At 40.0% G+C, this 27,568-nt stretch overlaps 2 long non-coding RNA genes across 5 annotated transcripts in view; one reads left to right on the top strand and one right to left on the bottom strand.

Annotated features, from left to right (window-relative positions):
• LOC112672047 (uncharacterized) overlaps positions 1 to 27,568 on the bottom strand; it is a 101,950-nt gene that overhangs the window by 40,783 nt on the left and 33,599 nt on the right. The window lies entirely within an intron of this gene.
• The window catches only part of LOC112672036 (uncharacterized), a 38,308-nt gene continuing 21,868 nt past the window's right edge, over positions 11,129 to 27,568 (top strand). The window contains exons 1-2 of one of the 4 annotated variants that reach the window (XR_007413797.1): positions 11,129 to 11,214; positions 14,822 to 14,910. This is a non-coding gene — a long non-coding RNA (uncharacterized LOC112672036). Of the gene's footprint in view, positions 11,666 to 14,743; positions 14,911 to 27,568 lie in introns of all 4 variants that reach the window. The other 3 variants (XR_007413796.1, XR_004803051.2, XR_004803050.2) reach the window with 3 other exon arrangements.

Raw genomic sequence — 27,568 nt, 5'->3', positions numbered from 1 at the left:
CAGGAAAGAAGTAGAAAATGAGATATGCAGGTATCAAGGGAAGGGTGTTCCAGAGGGAGCAGCAAGTGCAAAAGGTTAGGGTGAGCATGCTGTGTTCCAGAAATAGAAGGTCAGTGTGCCTGCAACAGAGAAAAGAGGGTGGGAGAATGTAGTAAGGGACAAAGACAAGAAGTAGAGGGAGCCAGATTATTCTGTCTTCTTTACTTCTGAAAAGGTCAAGCCAGAGTGAGAGGAAAAAATATCTGAAAGATTGTAGTATTAACTGAGCTGATGTAAATAAATTGCCTATCCTAGTACTGAATACTAGAAAATCTTGAATTCCAGGCACTTTTCATTTCCTCTAACAATGTGCTCCACCTCATCCTCCTGGCTCCCCCAGCCCCCCTTCACCTGTTCTACCATCATCTCTCCACCCTCCCAATAGCAAAGCTGCTCTCCGGTAGAGCTGTCACTTTGAGAAGGATATGATAAATGGTTCACACCACAGTGATAATAATCTCTTAAAGTTCAGTGGGCTTCACATGTTCTAGAAGACTTTGACTTGCATTGGCTCATTGGATCCTCAAAATATTCCTGTAAAGTAGGAAGGGTTCTCTTGTTGTAAAGAAAGAAATTGCCATTCAGAGGTTAAGTGGTCTATGTGGGGTCACCCAGGTAACAGAGGCAGAGTGAAACTAGAATTCAAGTCCCAGACATCCCCTTCCCAGAGTTACATAAAAGGAAAGATATTGCAAACACCAGTCTTAGCATGAATAAAGGGCAGCAGCCTTTACCAGAAACCTCTAACAGTATGACTGGACCAGCAGCTGAGCAGCTAGTGCATTTTCATAAGCTGGTGATCATTGGTCATGGTGAAGCCTTGATGGTATAAATTTAATCAAATAAATGGGAAAAATGGAATCACAAAGCAAAGCCCAGCACTCAGGTGAGTAGGAATTTTACTAATTCCCCGTAACATCATTTTTCCTCTTGGTCCTAAGCACATGGTCACCCTGACAGGAATGCAGCTAAGCTCAGCAAAAACCAGGGAAGATAAAGTCCGTGAAGTATACTGTAACCCAAAACAGCCCTAACTCATGGGCCATATTTGAGCATGAGCCAAGGTGGTTAACACATTTCAAAACTCAATGGTATTTCCTCAAGAAAGAAATAACCTTTAATTTATGTGTATTTTTGTTTATCCATAGAAGAGTCAACTTTTTTGAAGAGTAAAACCATTGCATGGCCTGGGCCCCTTTCCCTGCTAGAATCAGTCATTTCACAAATGAAGCAACATTAGGGTAGAAGTGCCCATAGATCTAGATCTGGGCAGCTACATCCCTGCCCTGATACCACAGTGGGAGGTCCTATTCTGACCCTCCGGTAGCCATGTCGCAGAGCCCTGATAAGGAGTCTCAGAGTCCATAGGCCCAGGGGACATGACCAGCCAAGCCTGCACTAAACGTGCTGATACTTGGGGCTATAAAACCTCCTGCCCAAATAATCAGGATCTGCCTTGTCCTTCCCATGGTAAACTTCACCCCCAGTGTGCATATAACAAAGCCTGAAGATTGCTGTTTGCAGGGTGTTGATGTGCTGTGACGAGAAGGACACTGAAGAACGATGGTTGACTCTCTTCTTAGTCACTACTACCTACTTGTTACGTCCTAACTAGATTTGGCCTTACTTGGGGGCTATCACAGTGGGGAGCAACTGTTGGATTGAAAAGACCTAAAAATCATCCTGGTCCTACACAGGTGGCAGGCAAGTATTATCATCTTTTCTTGGGACACATTCACACTGACCCTGTTATCTGCCCTTCAACTGACCTCCACCATGTTTATCATAAACCCTTGGCACCTGTCTCCATTTCTTTCCTCAATCCTGCACCTTCCCGGGGACTTCTGCATCCTCATGGATCCCCCACAGCTGGACTGCAGCTTCACAATGCTTTGACTTACTCATTCCCAGTGCTTTACACTTTCATGTACTTTGTCAGCGTACAGCCATAATCCTTAAAATTTCCAAGACTGCCCCCATCCCTCTGAAGTCTTCCCCTTCAGAAAACTGTGCCCTGACTCCCTATTTTACAGCCTTTCTCAAACCTTTCCTTCTGGAATATGCCTTGTCTTTCAGGTCTGTCATGCCTTGCATGTGCTATGCTCTCTGCCTTAAAGGCTGTCCCACCATTTGCCTGTCTGATGTGCCTACTCCATCTATGAAAAAGGCAGTTCAAACATGGCTCTTTTATTCAACATAAATTGACTTAGCACCTGCTAGGGAGCAGGCATTGTGATAAGCAGCAGGATTACAAAAATATGTAGGTGAGTCATCTTTTTCTTATAGATACTGGTTCAGGAAACTGACAAGGGAACATACAATTACATCCATGCAGGAGTTTGTCACCACTAGACATGCCTTACAAGAAATGCTAAAGGGCATTCTTCAACTGGTAATAAGAAGATGCTTATTAACATTGTAAAAATCTATGACTGTATGTGTAAAACTCACTGGTAATGGCAAATACAGAGAGTCAGGTTGTCTAATAGAATGGTGATTCATAATTCACTTAACAATTAGGTTAGAAGTTAAACAAAGGTATTAAACTATTTTTTTAAGATTTTATTTATTCATGAGAGACACAGATTGAGAGAGAGAGAGAGAGAGGCAGAGACATAGGCGGAGGGTGAAGGATACAATATTCCTGATAAATACAGATGTAAAAATTATCAGCAAAATTCTAGAAAACTCCATTCAATTGTATATTGAAAGGATTATACAACATGATCAAGTGAGATTCATCACCAGGATGCAAGAATGGTTCAACATGATCAACAATGTGATACACCCTATTAATAGATTGAAAATTAAAGCTCATATTCATCTCAACAGATGCAATATATATATATATATATATATATATATATATATATATATTTGTCAAAATTGAACGTTTATTCATGATAAAAACACATTAACAAATTGGATATAGAAGAAATGTACCTCAACATAATGAAGACTATGCAGGAGAACCCCACAGGTAACCTCATACCCATAGGTAAAAGTTGAAAGCTTTTCCTGTAAGATCAAGAAAAAGATAAGTGCACCCACTCTTACCACTTCTGTTAAGCATACTAGTGGATGCCTTAGTCACAGAAATCAGATAAGAAAAATAAAGGATTCAGAACTGGAAAAGAAGTTGGCTATTTGCATATGACATGATTTTACAGAAAATCCTAAAGACTTCACCAAAAAAGATTTAATCAATGAATTCAGTGAAGCTGCAGAATAGAAAAATCAACATCCAAAAGTCAGTTGTATTTCTATATACTAACAAATTTTCCCAGAAAGAAAGAAAGAAAACAATCCCATTTACAATAGTGTCCAAAACAACTAAATACTCAGGAACAAATTTAACCAAGATGGTAAAAGATCTACTGACAACTTTAAAACACTGATGAAAAATTTAAAAAGACGCAAGTGGAATGATATTCCACGGTCATGGATTAGAAATTTTATGTTTTTAAAATGTCCTTACTACCCAAAGCCATCTATAGATTCAGTGCAGTCTTTATCAAGATTCCAATGGCATTTTTTAATAGAAATAGAAAAAAATAATCCTAACATTTGTATGTAATCACCAAAAAACCTGAATAGCCAAAGCAACCCTGAAAAAGAACAAAGCTGGAGGCATCAAACTTTCTGATTTCAAAATGTAGTACAAAGCTATAGTAATCAAAACAGTGGCACTGGCAAAACAAAACTTACACATAAATCAAAGGGGGAGAATAAAGAGCTCAGAAAAAAAAAACTAATGCACATATGGTCAACTAATATTTACCAGGAAATCATGAATAACTCTGTTTAGTAGTCTCTTAAATAAATGGTACAGGAAAAATTAGATATTTGTGTATGAAAGACAGAAACTAGACCCCTATTTTATACCACTCACAAAAATTAAAACAAACAGACTTGAATATGAGACTTAAAACCATAAAACTCATAGAACAGAGAAAGACATCTTTGATATTGGTCTTGGCAATTTTTGGCTATGCCACCAAAAGCATAAGAAATAAAAGCAAAAACAAACACGAAGAACTATAGAGCTAAAGCCTTCTCCACAGAAAAAAATAATGATCAACAAAATAAAAGGGCAACCTACTGAATGAGAGAAAATATTTGCAAACCACATATCCAACAAGCGGTTAATATCCAAACGATATAAAGAACTCATACAACTCCATCAAAACAAGTAATCCAGTTAAAAATGGGCAAAAGAGCTAAATGAACATTTTTCCAAAAGAAGACATTCAAATGGCTAATAGGTACATGAAAAGGTGTTCAACATCACTTATCATCAGGGAAATGTAAATCAAAACCACAATGAAATTTTACTTCACACCTATCAGAATGCCTGTTCTCAGAGGAGGGGGGGCAGGAAGGAAGGAAAGGGAAGAGGGAAGGGAGGAAGGAAAGGTAAGGGGGGAGGGTGAAGAGAATGGGGAGGCAAAGGGAAGGGGGAGTAGGGGAAGGGAAGGGGGGAAATCAGGGGAGGAAGGGAAGGGGGAAAGGGAAGGGGGGAGGAAATGGAGGGGAAGAGAGGAAGGAAGGAAGGAAAGAAGTGCTGGAGAAGATGTGAAGAAAGGGAACCCCTGTGCACTGTTGATGGGACTCTAAATTGTACAGCCACTATGGAAAACAGAATTCTATCCAGCAATTAAAAATAGAATGCCATATGATCCAGCAATCCCACTTCTAGATATATATCCAAAGAAAATAAAAGAGAAATATGCACCCTGTTATTCATTGCAGCATTTATAATAGTCAAGACTTGGAAACAACTTCAGTGTGTACCGATGAACGGATAAGGAAATTTGATACATACCCACAGAGATTATTCAGCCACAAAAAAAAAAAAAAGGAAAGAAAGAAAGAAAGAAAGAAAGAAAGAAAGAGGCAATCCTGTCATTTGTGACAACATGGATGAACCTTAAAGGTATTATGCTGAGTGAAATCAGACAGAAAGACAAATACTGTCTGATCTCACTTATATAAGAGACCTAGAAGAGCCAAACCCATAGAAACAGAATAGATTGGCTGGCTGACAGAGGCAGGGAGTGAGAGTTGGAAGAAAAGAGTGAAGCTGGTCAAAAAAGGTACAAACTTCTAGTTTTAAGAAAAATAAGTTTTCTGGATATAATCCAGAATCACATCCCTACTAGTATCCTGCAATACCTAAAATCTTTACCGTCAAATGTATTACGATGGAAAGAGCAAGGAACAACATGCCCAAAGACCTATTTCGAGGGTTGAACTTTTCACTACTTTCTGTGACCTTCAGAAAACCACTTAATGTCTAGGATTCTCAATTTCTGCAATTGTGAAATAGGGGCAGGGTCCTAATTCTGGAAAGGATATAGGTGTTGGAATGTGTGGGGGGGAAAATGTCAAGAACTACTCAAACACCACAAATATTAGTTTAATTGATATACAGAGATACTTGGGAAAGGGGTCTAACTCAGCATGATTTAATTAGCTGATCTCCTGTTACTCCTTATTGTTTTTCTCTTAGAGAATGGGCACACAAGGGTTTATACAGTAGAGGAAGAACAGTCACTGTGCTGAGGACAGGGGGCGGGTCCATGTGAAAAGCTTACCCAGGTAGCTAGGTGGGCAACATTAGAGCTTTGCAGACAGTGAGTTAGCCAAATTCAGACACCCTTAAGGAAAAGAAACAAACAAAGATGTGTTGCAGAACAATCCAATCCATGTCACGTGACTCAAATTTCTCTAGTGCCAGGGCTACAACTCAGAACCAAGCTCCAGTATGGGCCCTGGTGTGAATGTCAGGCACAGAAAATTAATCAGGAAGGTGTGATTATTAACAGAAATCAGTACTTGGTAAAACTCAGCTGTAACGTCAAAATGCAAACTCTATTTTCTGCCAACATTGTTCAAGTGTGAGGGCAAAGTCGACTTTCCAGAATACCATGACTGTGAGAGTTGACAATCCCAGACCTGTGAAGAGAAGGTCATATGGCAATGGGAGGGTACTAAAAAGGATGGTAGTCACAGAAACAGAAGTCAATGTAATCAACTATTAACTCTTTTAAAAACAACTGTTTCTTAATTGCTTAAAAATCAATAGCAAGACAGTCAAACTGCACAGAGTATTAAGTCATTGTGTCTTGTATAAAAGAGAAACTTCAGATGGAGAAAAAAAAATTAGTTAAGAATCATTGAAATGCAACAAAAAAATGGAAATATAACTTTAAACTTATAAAAGCTAAGACATTAAGCTATTTACATAAAACATAGAAAATTATCTTTATGATGCTAGAATCAGCTAAGACTTTGTAGTCAGGACCCTAAAGCACAAATCATTAAAAAAAAAATTGGTAGGTTGGATTTGATTGAAATGAAATATTTCTGCTCAAATACTTAAGAAAATTAAAAGGCAAATCAAAGGCTGGGGGAAAATATTCTCAATACATACAACTGACAGAGGATTCATATCCAAAATACATAAAGATCTCCTAGAAAAGAAAAAGATAAACAGTCCAACAAAGAAAGGAAGTACAAACACATCTACCGTATGTCCCAGAAATTTCATTTCTAGGTATTTACACAAAAGAAATGTAAAATACATCAGAAAAAGAAATGAACATAGCAGTCCTATTTATAAAAAACAAAAAAATGTTTCCAAACCCCTATTTCCATCAAAAGGTATACATTTCAACAACAGAATATGACTCAGCCATAAATATAAATAAACTACTACTATCACACATTGAAAAACCTCAAAAACATTACGTGAGGTGAATGAAGCCAGACACAAAAGAGTAAATACAATTTTATTTATATAACGTTCAAGAACAGGCAAAACTACTGTGTGGTGGCAGAAGTCCCAAAGCGCTGGTCTCAGGGTAGAGTGTTGTTTGCAAAGGGGAACTTTCTACGGTGATGCAGATAGTTTGTTTTGTGTGGTGGTTACACAAACATAAGCAATTATCAAACCCAACCAAACAGCATACAAGATTTGCATTTTAGTTCATGTAAATTAAATTATCTCAGTTTTTTGACAGTCTACCAAAGAATTCTGATTATGTTCCTTTGGCAACCATGAGAAAATACAATAGAGGGGAAGAAACCCTCACAATAGCAACCAAACCTACAAACTACTTAAGAGCAAGGCTTTCACAAAGATTATAGAACTTATTTAGAGTAGACCTAACGCAAGATAAAATGTTCTCCGATGAGACCTTTCACTTTATAAAGATATCATTCAATCCCCTTTCCAATCAATGTATGTAAACTGAATGCAATTCCAATGAAACTCCCAAACCTGAATAACTGGTAGGGATTCGTGGAACTTTAGAACTCATTTGGCTCTATTAACTGAAGATGCACAGATTCTAAAACTCAGAATTTCTACTTCTAGGAATTTGTTCCAAGGAAAAGTCATCTTCTTTGTGGCTGGAGAACTGGTCTGCATGAGGTTGATTCTTTGAGATTTTTTTAAAGATATTATTTATTCATTCATGAGAGACAGAGAGAGAAAGAGAGGCAGAGACACAGGCAGAGGGAGAAGCAGGCTCCATGCAGGGAGCCTGATGTGGGACTCCATCCCCGGATGTGAGCCAAAGGCAGACGCCCAACCACTGAGCCACCCAGGCCTCCCATGATTCTTTGGGATTTAATGGTGAATCCATTGTGGCCTAATTTCATAGTCATTTATTTTTATTTTTATTTTTTTTACCCAAAATGATGTGTATGCTGTATTTGTCCCCATTACTTACTTACCTTTCTTCCTGGGTTTAATTACTTCCTCCCAGAGTCATTTCACTTCTAGCCAGAATACATCTTTGAGAAGTTCTTTCACAGTGAAATCTTGGTAGCAATTACAAGGAGACAGACATATATGCCCCCAAGTATCTGTATGTCAATCTCACATTTAAATAATTTTGCTCTTTATATAGTTTTACTGTCTTTTCTTTGACACTTTGAAGATATTAATTTACTACTTCCCCTAACTAGCATAGCTGTTGATTACACACATAGGATTCTATACAATATATAGGTATGATCCTATAAAGTGTGACTATCATTTGATTTTCTCATACCTTTCGGGTGGTAGGCTTTTTTATCTTTGAAGGCTTTTAGAATTTTCTCTTTTTCATATCCTTTACTGCCACTGTGAAATCTCTGTCTGAGGTCATCTCTCCTGTTCAACACTCTATGTGCCTCCCATTCAAGCGTCTTTTCCCTACTTCTGTGATTCCGTTGAGGGGAATTTTTACATCAATCCTCCAGATCTCTCAACCTGCCATCTGTCCATCCATTTCCTGTGCTTTCTGGTGAAATTCCTTATTCTAGTCCTTCTGTGTTTCTAGGTCCTTTGGCTGTATCCATTTATCATACGCAGTCGATCCACTGAGTGCTTTATTTCAGCAATTATATTTACGTACTCAATATTTCCAATTGGTTCCTATTCATATTTGCTTCTCCTTGCTTTATTTTTTCAATATCCTACTATATTTATTATTATTATTCATTCTATTTCCTCTGGTTTAGCTCATTTCATTAAACTTCTCTCATAGAACTTTTTCACATATGTCTGACTGTTTTTCCTTTTAAGCTCATCCTTTATTTCCTGAAGACTACCAACTGCTTTTGCAAAGAATATCTAGCTATAAAAACTTAGGCTTGGGCAGCCCCGGTGGCTCAGCGGTTTAGTGCCTGCCTTTGGCCCAGAGCATGATCCTGGAGACCCGGGATCGAATCCCACGTCAGTCTCCCTGCATGGAGCCTGTTTCTCCTTCTGCCTGTGTCTCTGCCTCTCTCTCTATGTCTCTCATGAATAAATTAATAAAATCTTAAAAAAAAACTTAGGCTTTGCTTATTCTCCAAATAAATGAAAGGACAGGACGGTGGTCTTCAAGGTAGAGAGTCCCAAAAGTTGCCCTCTAAATTCAACCATTCCCTGATCCTCACCACCACCAGGCATTCCCTTGACCTCTAGGGAACATCTCATTACTTTATCTCCAGGCATGTTCTCCTAAGCACAGATATCTTTTGGTATAAGTACTTAGCCCACTGGACAGAAGAAAGCAAGATGTGGAAATGTTCAGGGAGCATATAGATGTTGTAGCTACTGGCTTCTCACTTTGGCTCTGGAGCTGCCTTCACACCATCCTGCCATGTCTGGTACTGTTGCTTCCCTGCCCTCAAAGCCAGGCAATGGATCACCAGAGTAACATGGGGAAGAAAAAGGACACACTAGAAATCTCACTGCTGGCCAATCTTTTGAATGTCATGTCGCTGCGCTTCCTCTTCAGTTTGTCATTTCCCCTACGTTGGCAGCCAAACACATTCATCTTCCCTGGTGTGTGTGTGGCGGGGGAGGGGGGGTATTCCTTAGTTTTTCTGTCAGTTCATGAAAATAGTTCAGATCCACCAATCTTTTTTCCTATGACATCTCCATAGTTGGGTTCAGAAAAGAAAGCCAACATCATACAAAGACTGAGCCATATGGGACTCCAGGTATATTAAGGCCATATAATAAGAACTTTGTCAGGAGCAATTATTTTAAATACACTCTAAGACAAAGGTATCAATAACTGCGTGCAGAGCCAGATTACCTGCCAGCTCGTAGCTCAGGCTACACAGCTTTCTTGACATCTTCCAACCAAAAAAGAGAATTTCAGAACCCATTTAATTTAATCAGAGTTCACCAGGGGCACTAGAGATCAAGAATTGCACAAAAGCAGTAACTCCTGAAAGGACTCAGTGGCAGAGGCATATGCCTCAGGACATAGTCCCCTCCTTCATCTGATCCACCTTTTAAGTTACCTTTTCAATCTTCCTAAGCTCTCTATCAGTTACTTTCTCTCCCTTACATCAAACCCTAGTCTACTCTAATTTTATGTATTCTGTTCCAATAAAAAGATGTAGACAATGGCTGGAATTAAGAGTCTTTCATAGGTTCTCGTATCAGAAAGGCTACAGTCCAGTTTCTTCAATGACTTTTTGGTGAACACTAATTACTCTGCACTGAAGAAGACATTATAGAAATTCCGGGTAACAGAGGACAGAATAAAGCTCCTTTTCTCTGCCAAAGGCAACTTAGCATTTGCAGGTATCCTATGGAAAATGGAAAAGCAGCCTCGACTTGAGCCTTCTGGAAATTTGCCCTACTAGAGACTTGATTTTCTCCTAATGAAATAGTATCAGCTTAAAAGCCTAATCATTTCTGGATAAACAGCCAAAGTAGTTCTCCTACAAAGCCCTCTGAGTAAGGGTAAAATAAAAATCCTATCATTTTAATAATGAGGAGATTGAAAATACCTCTTTAACATATCAAACATCACAAGACTCACAAATCCCTCAAATGTAAAACAGGGACACAAGTCCACCACCATAGGTTGTTGTGATGATTCAAAAGAACTAAGGCTGTCCTGAGCAATCAATAATAATAGGCAGAAATTTTGAACATCTCCTATTTCTCCTCCTCTCTATGGCTCTAGACCTAAGTAGACCCACCTGCAGTCACACGCATATACCACAAAGCCATTGTAGAACATGTCCCCTCTCAGCCTTTACCTCTGTCCTCTTTTCTGTCCCGTGGCAAAAAAAAAAATCATACCCAGGGTTTTCACAATGAGAAAAAAAATCTGCTAAGACTCCACCTACCTGACCAAAAATTAAGTTAGGAATTGAAAAAAATATATAGTGACCAAGATTCGTTAGCCCCTTCTTTCTTCTCTTTTCCAAGGGACACTAAACCTCAACCTCTGTTTCTCTTCACTGATAAAACAGGGAAAGATCTTGGAGAAAACTGAATCCACCTCTGACAACTTAGGTATTAGCATCTCCCGTTTTATAGGTGAAGCAACAGAGTCTCCTAGAAGTGACTTGTCAAATACCACCATCAAGGGTCTAACAGGTGAACTAGAATGCAGGCTGTGTACTTCCCAAAACTTCTCCCCATTCCCCCACATTGCCCGTTGTCAACCAGATGCTTAAGTATTATCGATTCATCGCCATCTGTGCAGAACTGGGAGGACACTGGAATTCCTCAACTTTTATTACTTCAAAGCTCATTGGCCACGTCATTTCACGTCACAAAAGCTTCTCAATTTCATTGTGGTGGGTTTTCAACTATCTCTAGTTGACTTTCTGCCTCCCCTTGTGAATGGGCAGTTTATCAGGCCAATACAAAGTCACCATCTAGTGGTAAGATCCTCTAACTGCAGGCTACACAGCCCATCTTTGATTTTTCTCTGCACCCCTTTTGCCTTATTTCCACACCCACCTTCCACCCTTGCAGTTATTTCCAAACTTCAAGAAATAATTTACAAAGGAAATAAGGAATTTTCCAGTAAATGCCAATAAAGGCATTTATTAAGGCAATACCAGACTTATATTAGGCAGTGATCTAGCCTGCCAACGGACTAGTTTAGCAGCCTAGATCTTGAGATATAAAGAGACATCAAAAGAACGCTACATATGACTCACATGGTGAACAACTGTAGATAACCGTAACTTGAGAAGACCGGAGTGCTAGACTCTACTTCACTAAAGGAGCTCTACAATCTTAGCAGCTTCCTGAGAATTGACCAAGTGCCCGTCAAGCAAAAAAACAAAAACAAAACAAAACAAAAAAACAGCTACTTCTGAAAAGGAGGTGAATTCTGATTCTACTTCGAAACAAGTATTTATTGAATATCTACTATAGGCTTAAAAATATGAGATATGTTATGCCCACTCACAGTTCCTTAAAATCTGCTATCTTCATATTAAGTTTAAATGCCAAATTCTATCACCTTTTTCCAGTCCTTCTCTGCAGCCTTTAGCACCATTAAGCAAGTGTTCTTCCTAAAACACTTGCTTACCTTCAATTCCTTGAACTGTATACACTCTCTTAGTTGTATGCCCACCTGAGCACACCTCTAGTTGTTATTCACCTCATGCCTCCTAAAGGCTGCGTCCCCCAAGAGATTTAGTTTGAGGCTCCTACTCTTTACATTCTTTTCACTTTATCTTGACAGTCTATCACATTTGTAGCTTTGACTATCACATCTCTATCTCCATCCCTGGTTTTTATTCTAAGCTCTAGTTTCACATTTTTAACTGCCTACTGATTATCTCCCACTGGAATTTCAAATTCAACATGCGTAAAACAGATCAGCAACTTCCCCTCCAAACTCCATTTCTCTTTGTTCACCATTTAATTTCATCAGGCTCCATATTTTGTCGCTACTTTAACTCCTTCCTCTCCTAATATGTTCTCATCTCATTACTTTCTGGGGCAGTCAATTCTGTACCTGTGTTAATGGCTCATCATCCCTTTCCCTTTCTCCCTCTCACCAAGGCCACTAGTCTGATTCAGGCCTATCTTCTCTTCTACTCTGAAGACACCTTGCAACTATTATTCCTTCTATGTAAATGTGTTGAGAAGCTGTTATATACCAGTCATTTGCTAGGCACTGAGAATATAGCAGGGACCAAATGAGACAGCAGCCTTGCCCTGATGAGGCTTATACATTATTGTATGAAAAGAGGAAAAATTAAAAAATAGGAATGAAGAAGAAAGGCATAAAGAAAAACTTCAACATTTTCACTCTTGTCTCCTTAACTTAGTGAAACTAAATCACGGTCATCTCAAATCTTTAGTTTTTTTATTCTGTGCCACCCATTATAAGTAATCTCTAATAAACAGAAATACTTGAAATTTTACATATTTTGAAATTTTACATATTTTTTGATGGCAGAAAAGGAAAAGGCAAATGTTTACATTGTTATCCTACACCTAAAACTCTTGCTTTACTTTAAAATTCTTTTTGTAAATCAATAAACAACTTCTGAACTACTGAGGGTAGATGGAGTTAATTAGGCAACAGTCATACATGTACCTTGCCATAGCAAAAACTGTGAAATAACTAGCTTTTGTTATTAGGAGGCAAATTAGTAGTGGGGGCCTATTTTGTTCACGTAGGTAGAAACCTAAAAGTCTAAATTATGTTTATTGTCCTTAGTAGAAGGTAGTAGTCCATCAAATTGATGCTTATTAAGCCTAAGAAATAATGACCAAGATTTGTGTTTGTTCATGTTCTCAGTATTAACTGCTGATTCTTAAGGCCTTACATACTTGATTCATTCATTCATTCAAATGTCTACAGAATGCCTACTATGTGCCAGACATGGAGCTGATTTCTGGGATAGGAAGACATGACACTGTAATTATCCTCAAAGGACAACCTCACAGGACTAGGATTTGTGTAATGATGAGAGTTAAAACAAACTCAGATCAAGTTCTGTAGGAAGAAGATGGTTAGGAGTCAAGCAAAGCTTCACCACAAAGAGATAGGTTGGCTCTGGAGAGATGAGTATTTTTCAGTCAAGTTGGAGAAGGATATTACAGACAGAAGGAAAAAGATGTGCTCAGGGGTGTAACACAACAGATGTCATCCCCTGGGGCAACTGCCAATACATAATATAGGAGTCCCAACTTTAGATGAGAAGTGGGAATAAGCCAGTTATCAAACCTGAACAGAAATATCATCAATACAGCATCATACTTACACATCATTGGTAGATACTAGCCAGTTTCCACTTAATTTGACATATATTCAAATGACCAACAATCATGTGATATGGACAGACACACACATCAATCTACCCCAAAAGTATAAATCACTGGTAACCATTTAGCCACTGACTCTGCATTTAATCATTTCACAATTCCTTCAAGATGTTAAATTAACATAGCATCAGTGTGCCCAGTTTTTCCAAGGCAACCATGAATTTATTAAAAGAAACTAGTTCTGCCTGCTGGTTTGTGTGATCTAGTGTTTGGCTGTTTGTGTTGTTACCACAGCAACAGGTGGACAGTTAAATTTGGCATAGAACATGTGGTACTGCTAAGATATTCCTTTATGAAGAGCTTTCTGGTACTATTTCCCCTGGAAGAGGTAAAGATAATATAGTGAGCCACCATCCCTGAGGAGGAATCAAACAGAAGAGGGAGTAAAACAAGGGACTAGGTTTCAAAAGGGCTTCATGGAGCCCTATGGCATCCTATGGCAAGGAATAGATAGCTCTTACTGCAAAAGTCTTTGAGGCATACAGTGGGTTAAACAGTGCTAATAATGCCAATGTGGACTTGCCTCTCCCAAAACAGGAAAGGGTACTCAGGCTTTCCGACCTAATTGACCATGGATCACTTTTTCACCTAGAGACTCAGGGACTTTCCATGAAACATACATAGAGAAAATGCTGAGTGAGATACTACAGCTTTAAAATATATATATTAAATATATATATAGGAATATAAATATATCCCTTAATAGGGACATCTGGGTGGCTCAGCGGTTGAGCATCTGCCTTTGGCTCAGGGCGTGATCCTGGAGTCCTGGGATCAAGTCCTACGTCGGGCTTCCTGCATGGAGCCTGCTTTTCCCTATGCACCTCTCTCTCTCTCTCTCTCTCTAATGAATAAATAAACAAATTCTTAAAAATATATATATGTATATTAAAAACGTTACACAGATAACTAAGTGAAAGAAGCCAATATGAGAAGGCTACATTCTCTTTGATTCCAACTATGTAACATTCTGGAAAAGGCAAAACTACAGATAGAGTTTAAAAGATCAGTGGTCACAAGGGTTTTTGGGGGGAAGTGATAATGAACAGGTGGAATGCAGGATTTTTAGGGCACTGAAACTACTCTGTATGATACAATAATGATTATACATTTGTCCAGATTCACACAATGTAGAACACCAAGAATGAACCCTAACGGGAACTATGGGCTTCCGGTGATAATGACGTGTCCGTTTAGGTTCATCGATCGTAACCAGTGAACTGCTCTGGTGGAGGATGTTGATGGGAGGCTGTGCAAGTGCCAGATAAATGAGCATATGGAAGACGGTACTTCTAAGTTTTGCTGTGTTGTAGCTGCTCTTAAAAAAAAAAAAATGCTCTAAAAAATCAATTTTTTTTTTGACTACTATACTCTGTGTAGGAAAACTATAAAATTAGACAAACAGCCTCTCCCTGAGCTGTGATTCCCAAGGTCCCTTCTCTGTACTTTAAAAACAGGTTCCAGGTGACCAATTGTAGACTTGCCCTGTACCAGGCCCTATGGTGGAAACAGGAGAAATAGAAATCTTGGGCCCCCAAGAGTTTATAATCTGACTGGGATGGGGGGAATTATGTAGAGATGGATAGATATGAAACAATTTAAAAAAACATACTGAGCTAATATTTATTGGATCCTTCTCATCATGGAGCGGACAGTCTAGGTCGAGAAAATTATTACATCAGCAAAAACACAAAAGAGAACTCCTATTACATAGCTGAACAAAAATGGCTTAATTTAGAATCTGCTATAGAAAAAGCTTTCCTGAGGAAGTGACATGGAGCTGAAATAGAAGACACTAGTCAGTTAAAAAGCAAAAGGAATAGTATTCTAGACAGAGGAATAGTAGGTGTAAAATTCCTCCTGGGAACTAAAAGCCACCATTTCAAAGAAAAACGTGTGTGAGGGAAGAATGAAGAAGTGGGCAGGGCCCAGCACGCAGGGCCTTGAGGACGGGTAAAGGAGCCTGTCTTCTATTCCAATGAAAATGGGAAGGCTTTGAAGGGTTCTGAGCAGTGACAGGTCATAATCTGCTGAATATTTTTACTGTATAGGATGCTAGGAATCACTCCCTCACCAAGTTTGCCAGTTCGGTCACGGACTCATTTTCTGCTCAAATGCAAGTCCAGATAAAGAGGGACGCACTTGGGTTCAAGCTTAAGCGTTATTTCAGCTAAAAGCTACAGCTGTTACAGAGGTTGAGGGCAGGAAGCCTATGCCACAGTAGCACAGAACTGTATGGCAGCACCTGTCACTGTGGCAGCATCTCAGTATATGTGGTGGGAAGAGGGATGGAGGTTTTCCATTCAGAAAGCTTGGTTTGAGCCAGCAGGTGGGAAGATAGAGCAAAAAGGAAGGACAAACTGAAAGGCCACACTCATTTCTTAGCATCAGCATGTTGTTTTTATGGCCATACCTCTGCTATTGTAACCACTTCTCCCGAAAGCTGTTTCCGCCCCCCCCCCCCCCCCCAGAGCTGTTAATACCATCTGTAGTCTTCAGCTAAATGCCTTAGCTGGCAACCAGTTGCTGGTTAAAAGCAAGATAGGTCCCAAGTGAATAGAACTCAGGGACCTATCCTGAGGGGAAAGAAAGGGTCAGCTTGGAACAGACCTCCCCTCCCTGGCATCTCTTCCTTGCCAGTGCACAAGGGGAAAGAAACAGGGTCAGCTTGGAACAGACCTCCCCTCCCTGGCATCTCTTCCTTGCCAGTGCACAACTAGGATTCAGGAGACTGTCTAGACCCTGCTGTCATGTCACCCTGCTGTGTGACTTGAGTAAACAGCTTCACTTCTCTAACTCCTTTTCTATATCATTGCTGACTAGTTTTTAGCATTTTAATAACATGCTCATGAAGGTCTTTTCCCACTCTAATCTTGATGCTAGGATTCTCTTTACCAAAAGAAAGTCCTTCCTTGAGAAACTCTCCTAGCACAAGAGGGGGTAGAGAGGGAAGGGGGGAGGAGGCAAAGGGAGGGGTGGAGGGGCTGTTCTGCATTTTAACGGTCGCTGAGTTCTCAGGAGCCTTGTCACCTGCCTGTGTCACTACCTGGTGACAAGGATTGGGGGGCTTGTTCAAGAACAGCCCATGGGCTGTGAGAATACCCAGAAGCAGAAGCATCCATGCAGCCTGTTTTGTTTTTAATTCCAAGCAAATCCATGCTGTGATTCTGTCTACCTCACATTCCCAAGGTGGGGAGGGTCACCCAATGCAGAGGCAGAGAGGCTTTCAAAAGGAACAACTGATCATCAGGGACTCCTGGGAAACAGGTATCTAATCTGATAATGTAAGATTATTTTTGGAAATATCCAAAGTTTGGGTTTTATAAATTAAAAGATTTTAGTAAATGATTTTTAAATAGGTCCCCAATTAAAACCTTTAAAAAAAAAAAAAAAAGCAGCCTGGTGGCTCAGCGGTTTAGCACCACCTCCAGCCCAGGGCCTGATCCTGGAGACCCGGGATTGAGTCCCATGTCGGGCTCCCTGCATGGAGCCTGCTTCTCCCTCTGCCTATGCCTCTGCCTGCCTCTCTCTCTCTCTCTCTCTCTCTCTGTCTCTCATGAATAAATAAATAAAACCTTTCTAAATAAATAAATAAATAGGTCCCCATTTTAACACAGCATGTTATCATTCATTAAAGAAGAGTCTATAAGGGGACTCAAGATAGAATGTGCTTTGTATTGACAACTGTTGAAACTGAGGGATGGGTACATGGGGATTCACTATACTATTCAGTTCCACCTGTTTGAAATTTTGCAAAGTTTTAAAAGTAGAATGAGTTTCCAAACTCTAAGATATACCCATATTTGATTTTCCAAATTTATGTTTAAAGTTCCATAAATGAAACTAGATGGTTAGATAGATCAAAGATTGGCAAACTATGGCCCGTAGGCCAAAGCAGTCCTATTGCCTATTTTATAAACAAAATTTTGGTAGTACATCCAAAAAAATGAGCATGTCTGTTCTATGCATTTTGTGCTGCAACAGCCAAGATGAGTAGTTACAATAGGGACCCTATGGCCTACAAAGTGAACTATGTACCATATGGCCTTTATAGAAAGTTTCCTGACCCCTAACCTACAAATTATAGTGTAAGGTACCTTGGGTTGGTATTTACTGTGGGGACTATTAATACTTGATTCTAACCCTATTCCCTCAGGCTGAACCATGACCCCATATGTCTGACAGGTACAGAATAGCTAATCAAGGCTATCCAAGAATGTTCTATACCTACACTGACCAATACAGTAATCACTAACACTATGTTATTATTGAGTGTTAAAATGTGGCTAGGAAGAAATGAATTCTCCATTTATTTTTAAGTAGCTTATTAATTTAAATAGAAAATAGCCACAGATGGCCAGTGACTACCATTTTGGACAACACAGAGCCAGAATTTTGATGCCTTAGTCAGTGGAATGCTAGCAAATGTTTAATAACAAGGCAAGTGCATATGTGCGTACACATGCACATACTCCTTGACTTCTAAGTTTGCCGAGGTGTGGATTTTCATGGTATCAATACAGCCCTTAGAGTAGATTTCACGTACCAAATGCAGAATTGAGAAAGAGATGCACGAGATTAGTTCACATGGACCAGGGCCTGCCAGCCCCAGTACACCAGGGATGAGCTCTTAGTTTTTGGAACTAAAGTATATAAGGTAGCAAAGAAGCTCAGGTAAGTCAGAGGTTAACAGAGATATAGGATTTGTGACTCTGAATTAAGGCAGGAAGCATTTAAGTGCTAAGAGCAAAATTGCCCAAATCACAGGGAGAATGACTAAGTTAGAAAGTGGAAACTAAAAAGAAGCACAGGGCAAAAATAATTGAATTACTACAAAATAGCCTCCTTCCAACCCAGCCTCATCTTTTTTTAAAGGAAGAACTGTGTCACCCAAGTTCCTTTTCCCTTGGTCTGGGACTATTGATGGCCAAGAAGGCCAGGAACGATGTTACCTACGTCTCAAATCTAGAATGCCTGAAGATTCAAAAGAAATTTAGTGTTACAAACAGAAATATTCCTGGCAGCAATCCTGCTTCAAACTTACTGGCATTAAAAACACCAGGCTGCAGTGGAACAGTAGCAGAGGTAAAGATGCATCAACAGACATGCCTAATACCAGTAAGTTATCCCCAACTCAAAATAGGAGCAGAGATCTTCCAAGTTGACAAGGTCTGGACTCTCATTCCTTTTATTTCACAGTCACAGAGCATGGGGACCCTTATTCTTGGGATGGGTTTTGTTTTTTTGTTGTTTTGGCTTTTTTCGGTAGGCTCCACACCCAGTGTGGAACTCAGTGCAGGGCCTGAATGCTCAACCCTGAGATCAAGACCTGAGCTGAGATCAAGAGTCAGACATTCAACCAACTGAGCCACCCAGGTGCCCCATGGATGTGCATTTTCAGAGAAGGAGCCATTTACTCACTGTTGGCACGTTTTAAGAGAGGAAAAAGTAGGAGAAAAAAATGAGCCATCTTACACAGGACACAGTGAGAACTGAGGAAAGGGAAGAGAAAAGAGTAGGATGAGCTTGACCAAAGTACAAAAGGCAAGGAAGGGAATACCAAAGAAAGAAGCCAAAACTAAATACAGGCAAATACTATAGGAGACATGAAAGACCAAAGGAACCAGAAAGGGGTGAGAGGAGAGAAAAAAAAAAAAATCAGCATAGCATTCATTGAATATTCAATGAATATTTACTTAGCTGCAACCACCAAGCTATGTGCTATGCTGAAGAAACAAGGTTAATAGGGTGCAATCCCTGTGTCCTGGGTACATACTCATGAGGGAGAGAGCTCACTGTAAACAGAACATTACAATATGGCATTGATGGCCTAGATAGCAAAGGGGAAGTTTCGGAAGCAGGGCATTTAACTCAGCACTGGGAGTCAGGGAAAAGAAAGGTCATTACTGGAGATTAAAACTTAAAGTATGAGTGAACAGGAGCTAACCAGGGACGGTAGGGGGAGAACATTCTATATAGCCAGAATGGCATATAAAAAGCTCAAAGGGGCTCAGTGGTTCAGCATCTGCCTTTGGCTCAAGTTGTGATCCCAGGGACCTGGGACCGAGTCCCATGTTGGGCTCCCCGCAGGGAGCCTCCTTCTCCCTCTGCCTATGTCTCTGCTTCGCTCTCTGTGTGTCTCTCATGAATAATAAAGTTTTTAATAAAAAATAAAAAGCCCAAGGGCCCAAGTACAGGTGCCTAGTCCACTGGCGTGGGACTATACATCTCTGTTCACCTGGGCTGGCTCTGGTTTGTTCTTGCTTTCCAAATGTAATTATCAATAATTATCAGTTGACAACTCAAGCATCCCCATTTTGGATGCTAAGTTATTTGGTATCTGTTTCCTCTGTTGGGACCTGAAAGAAAAAGAAACCTGAAGAGAGAAGGACAGTGGCCACCACCTCCCACCTCCTACCCACCCATTTTCTATTGCAAAAGAAATTTATGCAGAATCCCAAGGGCCTAGAGATGGTACAAATGTGTTCTGGAAGGTTAGACCAGCAGAAAGATGAATGGCAAGCTGAATTAAGGGCAGGTGCTACCAACATAGGAAACAAACAGGGAAAGTAAGACTTAAGGGAGAGGCAAGTGTTTCTAAAAGCCTGAGACAATTGGAGCAACTAAACCCTAATTCTCCCGGAAAGTGGTTTACAAGTGCTTCCAGGCAAAACCAGAAAGAAACTTTACTGTCAACAAGTTAGCACAGGATTTTGACCCTTCATCTATGTTTTTTTGGAGCAAATGTACAGGGGAATTTTAGGAAATGGGCAAAGAAAGTCAGATCCAGACTTCCTCCCCCAACACACGGTGCAGTGGAGAAGCCAGAGGGAAGCTGAAGTTCCAAAAATGTTCTGTTGCTATCACAACGGAAGAGAATATAACCTCTTTATTACTGGGGCAGGCAATTATGTAGTGCTCTTGGAAGCCTAAGCCCTTTTGGGAGTTGGAGATGATGGAACAATAAATGAAAGACAATTCTTTTATCACCAGAAAGTGTTGGTTTTCCAACAACATTTACACATCTCAATGTCTGGGTGCCATTGTTCAGTGACCATCAGAGGGCTTAGAAAAAGAAGTTGTGATTCTATTCAAGGTGACTGAGATCTGGACTTGCCCCCAGGTTTCAGGTGGGTATAGCTGACCTGAAGAGACTGCAATAGGACATCTGAGGAAGCCAGGATTGTCCTGGATCATTGATTCCAGCCAATCCTGTCCCTAAGCAAGACAGGGAGTGGAGGAATCTTGCCTATCCCCTTTGCTTGTGTTCTTCCTGAACCCTCTATGGCCTCTTCTCTCCCATCCCAGGCACCCATGCCTACTTGTTCTTTTACTTGGGTTCTGTGGAACTTCAAAACTACCTCCAGAATCACTTCTGGGACAATGACCAGTGCTACCCGGCACCAATGGCTGGTCCCAATAATTGGGGTCATTCCATTGGCCTACTGGTCTTGGCCTTCATGTTCACCCATATTTCCATTAAGGACCCAGGTGACATTTGTACAGAGAAACCATAATTAGTCAAAGTATTCAGGTAGGAAGAACTGGTCTATCAAGTTAATTAATCTGATTCTAGTAAACAGAAGTTTGAAGACAATGGCCAGATTTGCAGTGGGCTCTGGTATACTGGGGAGTTATGAGGAGAGCTTCATCACTATTGTTTATGCTGCAAATCCATTAAAAGCTCCAAAATAGTTTGGAAATCATCCATTCATTTTACGTACTAATAAAATGAAACCTAGGGAGATTATTACCCAGATTCACATAATTACTTATAGCCAAAGGATGTTTACTACAGTAGGAATGCCATATGTGATAGGTGGAGATGGTCCAACCTTGAGATGCTTCTGATGACCAGCAGGATCTCTTCTCAAATTTGATCCATAGTTATTTGTCAAAAGTATAAAAATTGGTCCCCAGTATGCAGTCAGGAAGGGAGGTGCTCAGATGGAGAAGGGACTCCTTTTTTGAGTCACTCATTCCTAACGCTCTTGGAAACTTTTGAGACCAAGGTTATGTTTTCTGTAGCTTAGAAGATTTGCCAAGAAAAAAAATAATGGTCCTAGTCACTTATTCTTGGTTAGTCCAAGAAAAGAACAATATTGAAATTGGAGATCTTATCCATAACAAGTAAGATGTGGCCAGTAAAATTAGTAATTAGATGACCTAAAGCAATAGCAAATATTCAGAATTTGCTGCTGCATGGCATCATCATCTAGGAGCGCTATTAAAATGTGAGGAAAATGGATAATTATGAATGGAATGCTAAAAGGAAAATAGGATCATTTTCTAGGTTTTAATCAAGACCCCCAAACTATCACTCTTTGAATGGTAAACAGGTTCATTTTCCTAGTTTAAAAAAATCTATTTATACTAAAGCACACCACGGACATGTCATCCCAAGTGTTACCATAGCCAATATCACCATGACTGATGCAGAGGAATACTCAGAGAGGGGGTCACAGCTAAAGAGACATGGTCTAGTAATCCATAATGTGTTTTCAAAGTAACTTTACTTGTGTTTATTAAATACTGTGGATGGGGATAGATCTCCTGAAGGGCCTTTTCTTTCCCATCCACTGTCCTCATACCTACAGTTCATAGAGTGCCTCTCTAATCCAAAACCTTTCAAAAACACACACTCTTCCTTCAGCTCCACACCAAGGCTCTTGCTTCCCAGCATCACTTTATCCTCCACCCAACCATCCCAAAAATAAATAAGTATCACAAAAGCCTTTCAAATCTACCCAGCAGGGAGAGAACATTATCCAAAAAGGCAGAGAAGAAATTCAAAGAAGTGAAGTCCAACCTCTCCTTCCCCCACCTTTAGCAGTCCAGGACCCTGATATGCGAATAAGTTTGACCCATCACCTGTGATATTTGTTTGCCAAACATTTGAAGCTATTAAAGGGTAACTTTTTAAGGTTAAAAACATAAGTCACATACCCATAGAAGACATATCTGTATGAAAACTTTTATTTTTGTTAATAAGGGAACCAGTAATATGTTACAACCATCACAATGGAGAATCAGGGCAGACACATATGGGTCATGGAGAGTGCTCAAACCACACAAGTTCAAAGACAATGAAAGATGCACACCTCAGAAAGTCAAACAATCCAGAAGGGGGCACTATACAACACCTAAAAATCCACTGAAGAGATTTTTTTCCCCCCAATTCAAAGTTGTTCTCAAATTTTTCTGCCAATATCTAGCATTTCTACCTTGACAAGGGTCCTGCTGTCCCTGCTGGTACCTACCAAAGGCTTTTTTCCGCTGCCAAGATGGACAGCTCAGATGTGAGAAGAATGGTTGCTCATCTTGGTAGAATTTACCGGCACTCCAAATACTCTGTGGTCCCAACTTAGCTTCCTAAAAAAAGCAGGGAAAAAAATCCTACTCCCTGAATTTTATATATACTTTGCTAACTAAGTCCCAAAGTGAAAGCCTTTTGCCTCTAATAATATATGGTGGCCTTGGTGGCAGAAGTTCGGCCAGTCTTTTCTTTTAGCCCTATCTTTCTGACATCTTCAGGACTGGACGAGAGGATGGGCTGAGCGTCCATGCTAACTATAGTCAAAACTAGCACTCCATTTCATCTGAAGGACTCCAACCCTGGTTTACAAGACTTAATTCATTCCCTTTTCCTCCCCTCAATTCCTCCCCATCCTCCTCCCAAGAAATTCTTTTCCAGAAGTTCCCTGGCTCCCCATACAAACAGATTATTGGAGAATACAAACCATTCCTTGGGACTCCTCTGAATCCCAAGGTAAGAATAGTTTCACCTCAAGCTAAGAGCTCTTCCACTTAGAAGGGTCTTCCTTGAGAGCAGTGCCATGCTGTGGAGAGCTCGTCCTTTGGCCTCAGAAAGATTAGGATTTTAATCCCACATCTGTCATTATCCTTATAAATCAGATTATTGACATTGACCTTTCAGCATGGTTTTAAGAATAAAAATTTAGTGTATGCAAGATACTCATAGGTATGTTATTTTTATTTTTCATTATCATGTTGGTCACTCTAGGGGCTAACAGCCACCCTGGCTTTGTTTACATCAATATCACACATCAATTACATTCTGTATCTCATCTCTGTAAAAGACCTGCCATCTCCCCCTCACAACTGGTTCGGGTATAGGTTTCCTATCTACCGTTGCTCCAGGCTCAATGCCTGCCACTTTATTTGCCGAGGAATGCATGTACACAGCACTGATGATCTGCCCACTATACCGTATCCTACACCAACACTAGCCCTCAGCCATGAGGTGTCCATATTAGGAAACTTTGCCTTCATTGGCTTTTACCCAAAGCCCATGGCTTCTGGTCCCTGACCCATCAAAATTACCTTGATTTCCAATGGAAGTTTGTCAAAATCCTTATAAAGGGCTCATATGCAATTCATTATCAAGAGGCTTGTCTAAAAATGACAATGGTAATGAAAAATATTGACTAGAGCAGTGAAGCTCAATTTTTTAGCAGTCAAAATTATACCTTTTCATTAAATTGAGTCCCTACAGAGGAAAAAAAGAAAATTAAACAGATTTATGATGAAGAATTACAGATAACATCTTCCTGTTCAAAGTAATCAGAAGAGTAGACACTCAGAAGCAAATGTAATGTGCCTGAAATCTAGGGGAACTGCCTCCATGGGGCATTTAAATTGTCATTTCTTCTCACAGCAGCCTCCTCCTCCTAATTCCTCAAAGGCAGCCTCTGAATCAGTGTCAGAGTAGCATGTGACATCTGTCTTATAGAAGTGGTGTGGGGAGATTAAGAGCAACAAAGGGAGCCCATGGAAGAAGCTACAGAAGGCAAAGTCTAGACTTGCACAGCACATTCTTTGCTCTGCTCAAACCCTCCAGGGGCTGGCTGTCACTTGTTTATTAAGCCTTCAAGCTTAGCTCAATACCCAAGGTCCTCTCCAGGCCAGCACAGATCTGCTTCCCCGATCTGTGCTCCACTATCCCCCAGCACCATCCTCTCTCTCTAGTTTTATCAATTCCCTTCCATCACCATGTCCCTTCCCACCACTACCATGTCCCTTCCCACCACCTCACCATTGTTTATGATGTGCCCACGATCACCCATCCTAGCCCTCATAGATGCCTTGCTTTTCCAAACCTTACCGCACTGAGGTCTATTTGTCTGAGGTCTGGTACTACCCTCTCCTTAATTAGGCTGTGCATTCATTGAAAGCAGGAATGGGAATGTTTACATTTCTGTATGTCCCATGGTCCTCACCACAAGGCTGGATTCATAATAAGTGTCCAATAAAGGTCATTGAGCAGTTGACGCTCTTCTGAGTAAAGAGTTGAATATAAATGAATATATTTTATGACAAAAGTGAAGGGAAAAGAACATTTGATAAATAACGGCTAAAAACTACACTGTGCTTTTCATCTTATCTCAAATTTCTTGCAATAATTCTACGAAATTGTGCTACATTTTACAGATTAAAAAAAATTTCCAGGAAGGATAAGCAATTCTGTCAAGGGTAGGACAACCCGTAAATAACAGAAAAGAATTGACACTCAGGTCAATCTGGCTCCAAAGCATGTACTCATTCCAAGAAATTTTATCATCGCTATCACTGTCACCACGGCCATGCTCATCGGCAGTGGCATGGAGACATTAAGCTTCAGAGACACATTTAGTTGACACTACATCTTTGCAGGTGACAGGCCTGAGGTAGACAACAGAAGATACAAACAGATCCATGACAAGGCACAAACCTTTCTCATTTTCCTTGACCCCTTTTCATAGATCAGGCCAATACTGAAGACCTAGGGCATGTGAACACACAAACAAAAGGTAGTATAAGGAAATGGAAAAGTCCTTGCTCTTCCACACCCTCGTTGTGTGTCCCTAGATAAATTTACTTCTCTTTTAGTTGTCTCCTCAGTAACTTAGAATCCTTGAGTCTCCGTAAGATGGTAAGACACTAAATGTTATACAACCGTTGAAAATAAAAATCCCAAGTTGCCACATTAAAGAGCAGATTCAATCTCCCCACTTTTGGAGAAGATATTTAAATTAAGTGATTTTTTTTAAGAATAATTTTGAAAGGATAAAAACTATACTTCTTGTTCACAGATAAAATAAGCATGTGTCAAATACTTATTAGTGACACAATACGATGTTACAATCAATTCAAAGGAGAACTCAAAGAAGCACATAGACCATCAGGAAGGCTGAAATGAATTTACAGATAGATATGGTCAATATCCACCTGGCAATAGTCACATTCCATGGGATACATATTATTTACACTTTTTTCATTTGCATTTTTTGCAGACAAGAATCATTTGTAGTACACTTAAGAGTTCCACAATTTAGATTAAAAAAAAAAAAAAAAGCAGCTCAAATACAATGAGAGGAGACTCCAGAGATTCATGCAATCCATTGTGAGTCTTTCACAATTTTTCTTTACATAAGTAACAGGTATCCCATCTTTCCAGGACCCCGCTCCACGGGAGAAGAAAACAGTGACAGGATCTGGTGAAGGCAAGATCTAAACAGTCAGAGCCCATAAACCTGATCTTATAGTACATCCCCTATTTAGTGAGCAGTCTCAGCATGATCCAGTGAAAGCTTGTGTATGACTGATCTCGAACCTTCTTCCTTGCCTTAACCCAGCATATTGTCTGAAAGAGGTAGTCCGGAATGGGTTAGGATTAGGTCCCTGCTACCTAAGAAGTCAGTATTGCCCAGGAAACAAGACTGTCAACGTATCACCAAAGTGCACAAAAGTGCAATCTGAGAATGCAGATTCTCAGGCAAGTCTCTGATCTCCTGAATCAGCATCTACATTTTTAATATGATCCTTATATGGTTTGTAGGCTAATACAAGTTTGAGCAGAGGTTTAAGTAATCATATCACAGCTCTATCAGTAGCTAATTGTGTCACCTTGAACAAGTCAACTCACTCTAGGTCTGTTTCCTCATCTGTAAAAGAAGAAAGCTAGGTGACTGGTCTTAAAGGTCCCCTTCTGGCCTCTGAATCTATCTTACAAAAGTTTTTTTTTCCCCCCCTTGATGTCAATTTGCAAAGCTAATTGCCTTCTACCAACTTCTGGTGCTTGGGTCATGCAGAGACTTAGATAAGCCTTGCTTACAGTTTCCTTGTGTCCTTCTCTGGAGAAGATAAATTGAGACAGTGACCCTAATGACATTATCCCTCTTTCTGGAGTGCCAAAAATGTGCCAGGATTCCCTGAGAATCAAACAAGTAAGAAGTCTCACCATCTGCTTTCAAGTCAGGATTTTTTGGTTTTGTTCTAAGTGTATTGCTTTTAAAGTCCCAAAATAATCAATTCTGACAAGAAAGATTCAGAAATGCTTTTCAAATTATAAAAACACATACAACACACACAAATTTCCTGACAACCTGATAAAATGAGAAAGTGAATTACCCGCTTGTTATTTTTAACTTATTTGTTTTCTTCAAGCAAGCCTGCTGGTTCTGTAGGGAACCTCTAACCCAGTGCAGCACAGATAGGCACAGAACTTTACAATGCCCTGTCCTCACCATGGTAACAGAGCCCCCCTCTGTAGTGAGTCAGAACTACATTCAGTTCATGTCTAGGGAATATGGAGAGGCGATCAGCAAGAATTATGTAAAGAGCATCCAGGTGGATGCAAATAGTGCTACCCACATGCAGAGGTGGTGTTTTTCCCCATTGTTCATTATGTTTGTATTACTACTATCCCAGAATGGGTTCCCAACTCAATGTCTACTTAAAATTGAGTCAAAGCACAAAGATCCAATGGGTTCCACAACAATATTCAAGTGTCACTGCTCCAATCAACTATTTGAAGAACTACTTGCAGCCATTTCCCACATTTGTCCATTCATTATCTACCCCCACCCCTTGATACCAGAACCCTCCTGCTGTTAGAGTTATCTCCTCCTTCACTCCAGATTATTCAACAGTTTAATGAAAATT

The sequence above is a fragment of the Canis lupus genome, chromosome 10 (assembly GCF_003254725.2).
Source record: "Canis lupus dingo isolate Sandy chromosome 10, ASM325472v2, whole genome shotgun sequence".
Lineage (NCBI taxonomy): Eukaryota > Metazoa > Chordata > Mammalia > Carnivora > Canidae > Canis > Canis lupus.
The sequence above is the reverse complement of the archived record's forward strand: the minus strand, read 5'-3'. Positions and strand labels throughout refer to the sequence as shown.